The 7,412-nt window shown below is 27.3% G+C and overlaps 1 protein-coding gene across 4 annotated transcripts in view; it reads left to right on the plus strand.

The window, feature by feature from the left end:
- LOC107854458 (ABC transporter G family member 32) overlaps nucleotides 1–592 on the plus strand; it is a 78,898-nt gene extending 78,306 nt beyond the window's left edge. For all 4 annotated transcript variants that reach the window (XM_047413628.1, XM_047413627.1, XM_016699469.2 and 1 more), the window contains one exon: nucleotides 342–592. The gene's annotated coding sequence lies outside the window, so the exon portion shown is untranslated. The remainder of the gene's footprint in view (nucleotides 1–341) is intronic.
- The last annotated feature ends 6,820 nt before the right edge of the window (nucleotides 593–7,412 follow it).

The following is a 7,412-nucleotide window of genomic DNA, read 5'->3' on the forward strand; positions in this document are numbered from 1 at the left end:
AGGGCTAAAATAATCGTATTATTTTGTAGTAGTTAATGCTTAGTATGCTTTCACTTCCGTTTCTTCTTTTTGGACTGCTTTGTACTGTTTTCTCTCGAGTAGGTCTATTGGTAACAACTCTCTACCTACGCTCTATCCCTTCTAGGCCTACCTTTGTGGGACTACACTGAGTATGTTGTTATTGTTGTATGTGATATATCAAACAATAGTCATTTGTGCAGCTGTAAATCATTTGACTAGGCCTAAAGTAGACAAAAATATGCATATATATTAAGCGGACCACCAATTTTGCAATTATTAATTTAACAAAAGAGCTAATATATATTTTATTTCTTTTGCAGGGTTCTATTTTAGTTTTGACTCATTGATCAACTTAAAGAGAATAAGGATGCAACTATATCTGCCAGAATACATATATTTCTCATGAATTTGTGTGACATTCTTTTTACTTTACTGCTATATTTAAGTGACACAAAAAATAGTTTTGTAGTACGTAAAAATAGTTTTGTAGTAGTAGTTGGATTCTAAATATTTGTTGTGAAGTTTGCAACTAAAAAGTTTTATTTTTTAAAATATGCCCTTTCACTTGTTATTTATTACTTTGCAAATCAAAGAATCTTTTAATTATTTAAAATACTTCCAAACCCCTTAGAAGTGAAGTATGTAATCTAAGGAGCCGTTTGGTGGGTATTATCTTTTTAATCCATGTATTAAAATATGGGATAAATTAATACAATGTTTGGTAGCAAATAAGGAGCAATGTATAACTAATACATGAATTAGTTATACACCCTACATGGTATAATAGGGTGTATAACTAATACACCCAATTTAATGGGATTAGTAATCTATGAATAATAATCCATGGATGAATATGAATAAAGACAAAAATATTCTCAAATTCTTTTGAATTTTTTCTATTTTTTTTTTAATTTATTCAATATGAGTAATTTTTTTTTTCAATTTTCAAGTTGATAATATCCCTTCAAATAATTTTAATCATAAAAAAAAACTACTCCATTAACTTAAAAAATACTTATTGGTCAAAGCCCAAAAACAAATTGCATAGTTGCATAAAGCTTTAATTTTGTAAATAGAATATATCACAAATAAAAATAATTTTTTTACTTAGATTTAACACTATACGGAACACAATTTTATGTTAACATCGATTCAATTGTCCCATTCAAAAGTTACACGTATCCCCACCAACTTAAAAATACCACAAAGTGAGAGCAACAAACAAATGAAGAACAAATAAAGAAAAGATAAAAAAAAAAAATTTCTTGCAAGTGAATGATTAAATCTTAAAATTCTAAAGTAAGTTATTACTATAGTTATATGGAGATTTTTTTTTTTTAAAAAATAATAATAAAGCTGCAAAGTAAATATACAAAGTTATTATTTGTCGAGGATATTTTTGTAAACAAACAATATTTTTTTTAAAATATAACAATACATATTGTTTTAAATACATCAAACCAAACACTGCATAAAAAGATAATCCCATCATTACTAATCCCAACACTATTAATCTCAACATTATTAATATACCCTATTCAGTATTATCTTATATATTCTACCAAACTATCCCTAAATATTTTATCTTATTTTTACCCTATTTTTATCTCTTTATTGCTTAGGTTAGTCATATTTAATTTGGTAAATATAACAATACTTCAGCCCCTTTGAAAGGATTAAAAAGTTGTCAATAGTGATAATGTTACCTAACACAAATAACTATGCATAAAGATAATTTAAAAGGGAAAAGTATACTAAATGGACCAGAAAATAATAATATTTACACTCACTCCTCTCATATAATTTTCTAAATATTCATTTTAACGACAAAGGTACAACTTTACTGACAGTTAAACACCCCAACTTTCATATAACCATCTAGACATCTTAACCTGACACAATTGTGTCTCATAAACACTTCTATTATTATTTTATTTTCTTTTTTGGTTCATATAAAAAATAATATTTCTTTTACTTTTTAATAACTTTTAATTTCATCTTTTCACTTGACATATTTAAGACCGTAAAATTAAAATATATTTTATTAGAAGTAAAGCATTTAGTATCTTCCTGAACTATAATCAAATATGTATGACACACTCTAACGTCACGGAAAACTAAATTTTAGTGTATTTTGTCATTCTTTTTAGCCGATGTGACACCTTGTGTCAACCTTTTTAACTGGCGTGACACCTTTGACGTGGGCCTCATTTTATGTAACTAGTTTAGGTGTACACGCTTTGCGCATGTATCTCACTCTAACGAGTTCAATTTTATAAAACTACTTGAGTATAAAAATCTTGATAGTTATCACATAATTATTAATGATTTGATTACTGATGCTAATAGTAATAAGAACAAGCGAGACAATGCTAGCTTAACAATCGAATAAACCTTCTACAATAAATCTATCTATATATAAAAACAGAAACAAAAAAGTACACGTGTCATTGCTACAAAAAATCAATATTTTTCATTAAAATTAAACTCAAAACTAAAATTTTAAAAATATTTAAACTCCCACACCCAAAAAAACGGAAATAACAAACTACAAAATCAACAAATTTAAAATGCCACTTATTTGTAGGAAGCAAAAAGATACGTGTTGCCATTACAAAAAATACAATATTTTCTATTATTAAAAATTAAACTTAAAATAATAATAAAAAAATATTAAAACTACCACACCCAAAAAAAACTGATAATCACACTACACAATTAAAAATTAAAAATTATAGCTTTTTGTAGGAAGTAAAAAAAATACGTGTCATCATTATATAAAATACAATATTCAAATTAAAACTTTAAAATCATTACAACTACCACACCCAAAACATCGGATAAACACACAACACAATTTAAAATGACAGTTATCTGTATGAAGCAAAAAAATAAATGTGTCATTACTGCAAAAAACCAAAATTTTACATTAAAATTAAACTCAAAATTAAAAATTAAAAAATATTAAAACTACCACACCCAAAAAAACTAATAAACACTACACAATTTAAAATAATAGTTATTTGTAGACAATATTTATCCTTGTCATTATCCTTTAAATAAATAGTATTTATCATTTAGAATTAACTATTTAAATAATTATTTAAATCCATAAATATCACATACAAAAATACACTACAAATTTATCATTTAATAAAATATTATTTCTTATTTGTATTATTTTAATAATTACACATTTCAGTAGAAAACAAAACATATTTTTCATTAAAAAATACTAAAACTGCCACAGAAAAAACGTCTAAACTATTTTATTTATTATTTGTGAAAATACTAATATTTTTCATTTGTAAAAAAATAGTTATCTTTAAAAATAAATCTTAGACACTCTTAAACACTCTTAAATACTAATACTTTTTGTCTACTTCTTCCAAAAAGACATCTACTGAACACAATCATAAAACTATGTCTTTCCAATTTCATAATATCTCACAAATTACAAGTATTCATTTGAAAGTACGAGTTGTTTGACTCCGGCAAGTACCAGATAAATTCAAACCTGAAATACCGTATTCAATTGATATGATATTACAGGATGCAAAGGTATTGATTGTTCTTTTTTCTTCTAAGTTTACTGCTTTCACTTATATTTCATTATTAATCATCCTTTTTAATGTTCCGAATGAATTCAATCATTCTAATTTTCATTGTTCATTTAGGGCAATCGCATTCATGCGTCAATTGACAAATATGATGTTAAGTTTTTCAGGAACAAGATAGAAGAGCTCGAGTTATATCGCATGAATTACTTTGTTGTTACACCAAACTCAAAAATATTTAAAACAACAATACACAAACACAGGTTGCTTTTCATCAAAACAACTTTTGTTGAGAAAATTTTTGATCCTTCATTTGACATGAACGTATTTAATTTGTGTCCATTTGTCCATCTGACAATTCAACAAAACGTCGATGACACTGAACTATTTGGTAATAAACCTCTTTCAATTCACTTTACTAATGATTATTAATATATTTTCTTCCACTTTGACTAACCTGAGTATTTGTAGATGTCGTTGGTTAGGTTGTGACTTATGAAGCAGTTCAAACCTGTAATAATGGAGGCAATAATAGTGTCTTTTAGAATATTGTATTGAAAGATGAAAAGTAAGTTTTTTAACATTTCACAACAGAAGTTGCAACATACAAAAAAAATTCTATTACAAAATACATATTTTTTATTCGTTGATTTCATAAATTCGTTGATTTAATAAACTATTATACATATACAGGAGTAATAGGCTTTCAACAACTATATAGGGGGAACTTGTGGATCAAATTCAACCTCATTTGACTGTATTTACAGATGAACCTTTGATTGTGTTTTTTCAACTTATGAAGGCTAAAAAATTTAGAGGTATAGCTAATTGGCATTGTAATGTAAATCATATTTATTAAAAAATTAATTAATTTATTTGATTATAAATTAATTTTTTCACAGATATCTACTCTGTTCATAGCTGTTGGTATCAAACTAAGCTATGGATAAATCCATCATTGCCTTAGTCTATTGCATTTAAAAATAGGTTTGTCACTACCTTTTTTTTAAAAAGGTTCACCAATTAAATTTTTAATATCTATTAATGAATAAGATTATAATATCTTTTATTCAGATTAAAGGCAGCATGTGATTCTAACTATGAGCGGCTTAGTCAGACAAGTTCTTAACAAATTTATTTCGTCACTGATGAGCTATCCAAAGAAATTGTTCCTTTTAAATCTATCAGTGATTTGATTACATGCACTGAAGTACATTGATAATTTTTTTTGTAGTTCATATCGACTTTTCAAATATTATTTTAACAATTGTTAACAATAATATTTCTAATAAACAAGAAAATACCTACTGGATTGCTGCAAAATTAGTATGCTTAAATCTTGAACATGGATGGTCATATTTGTCGTGCAACAAATGTCTTATAAAGATTGAACCAGATGAAAACTCATATTTTTACTCAAAATGCAATGCAGAAGAAAAAGTTGTTCATAAGTTATTACAATCCTATATCAATTTAATTCATTAACAAATAAATTTTTTAACGTGATAAATTCTCTATTTCAGGTATAGGCTACGAGTTTGTGTATTTGATGGAACTGGTCTTATAACATTATTGCTTTGGAACTGTGAGGCTATGCAACTTATAAGGAAGTCCGCAAAAGAATTAAAGGAAGATTTAATTTCAGATGATGAATGTTCATATCCAATTGAGTTGGATAATATTATTGAAAAAAAAACTCATGTTCAAGATCGAGGTTAAGGAATCTAATATACACAAACATGATGAGGTCTACAAAGTTATTAAGTTTCATGATGATGTAGTTTTTTTCAAGGAATACTGCCATCCTTCACTAAAATACGCTGTAGGTGATACCAATTAAAACTTTTATACATTGACAAAATTTAAGTAAAAATCACAAATTGTTTAACCTTTTTTTATGACATTACTGTGTATTAGGATTCTTTGGATTCCCTGTTTGAAGGTGGTCAGAGCTATAAAGGAGATGAACTTTTTGAGGTAATTATTATTTACATTTATGAGTGTTTTAGCATTATTTTTTATATAAATATAAAAAGTTTGTGTTGAAGTAATTACATATCTTTTATAATGAAGAATGAATCAATCCTGCAAATTACATACTTATATGCCATACTCTCTGTCATATCAACCTTCAAACAAAAAAATTATAAAAAAATTATTTTACCTTTTAACTAATATGTTAATGTAAATTCTTTAAATTTTACTTGACAAATCTTTAAACTATGCAACTTTTTACAGACTCCCATCAAGAACAATCTTTCAGAACGTGGATCATCCCTAATAGATATCAACACTGATTTGACAGAAAAATATTATTTCAAAAGAAGCAAATTTGTAGAGAAACTACCAATGTAGGAATATGATGATGAATGTAATGACAAACAATCCACCACCAAGGTTTGCAAAGTGATTAAGAAGGAAAAAAATATGATGTGAAAGTTCCATTGTCAACTTTATTTAATTTTCTGTAATTTTTATTTTCAATTTAATTTATGATAGATAACTTAAGTTCTATGTACTGTTTACTATATCTATGAACAAGTATTATATTAGATATTTGTACAATGTAATGAAAAGTATTTATTGTTGTTTCATATTTCATAATCCATTTTGTATTATTCAATCTTATTTTCAAAAACATAATATCAAATATTATCTTTTCCTTGTAAACAAATATTTATACAGATGCAGTGCGCATAACAAATAAATATGCCACAGTAAATCCAGCTTAAATACATCAAAAATATTTTTTTTAAAACTCAATCAATAAGACAATGTAGAAAATAAATTGCAAAGACCAAGCATTGTGATAGATATGACATGCACGTTAGAAATATTAGTTCAACATCAAACAGCAAAGGAACAACGTTCCCTTGAAGGATGCAATATTGAGGCACCAGAAAATTGACTTCACAGAGAACAAGCATTTGTAGTCCCTAATTTGCAAGAACCAAAAGCATGCAATCGTTGCGTACAATTATCAGTTAACTTAACTTGACTAAGCTTATGGACGACTTATCAAAAAAGACTCATCTTAAGGATAAAAAGTCCAGGTGACCATGTCTCAATAGTATAAACATAGTCAGGAGCACCCGTAGCCACATGACCTTCGTGTCCTGCTTGAATTAGATGACGAAAAACCTTGCATTACAAAATTTAAAATTAAAAAATATTGATAAAATTCACGAGTAAACTAACGAACATCACAAAAAACAACAGGAAAGAAAAGAAACTGATATAGGAAAGGAACATTACTACAACCTGAAACCATCCCAACTCTGCCAACCACCACCCCTACCTATGTAAAAATATCAATGCATAAGTAAAACTGAAATACCTGTAGTCCAAAAAATATAGTAGAGAATGCATTACCAAAGTAAGAGAATCAGAAAGATGAATGCACACCTTGAATCAAAGAATAGAGGATGAAGAGTTAATAACTCAGCCATTATTGCACCCAGTGCCCAACAACGGGAGAGAACAAAAGATTTTCAAATAAATACTTATAGTTCCATACTCACCAACAGCGGAACCATATATTGATAGTTGTAGAAGAACTTCAGGAGCACGATAACTGCAATTCCACATAATAGCCATCTGAAAAAGAAAAAAAAGGACCACTGAAGATAAAACAACACAGGGATGCACTGACTAGCGTGTTGAGACATATTCTGTATATGGGGATGCACTGACCAGCGTATTAAGACAACTTTCTCAAGAACAATGAATTAAACACTTAATCTATTAACCCCTTCCAATCAATCATTCAAAAATTTAAAAGCCTCATAGACTATGTTGAAAATAACACAGGTCCATTTACCAATTTCACTCAAA

This window comes from Capsicum annuum, chromosome 6 (assembly GCF_002878395.1).
Source record: "Capsicum annuum cultivar UCD-10X-F1 chromosome 6, UCD10Xv1.1, whole genome shotgun sequence".
Lineage (NCBI taxonomy): Eukaryota > Viridiplantae > Streptophyta > Magnoliopsida > Solanales > Solanaceae > Capsicum > Capsicum annuum.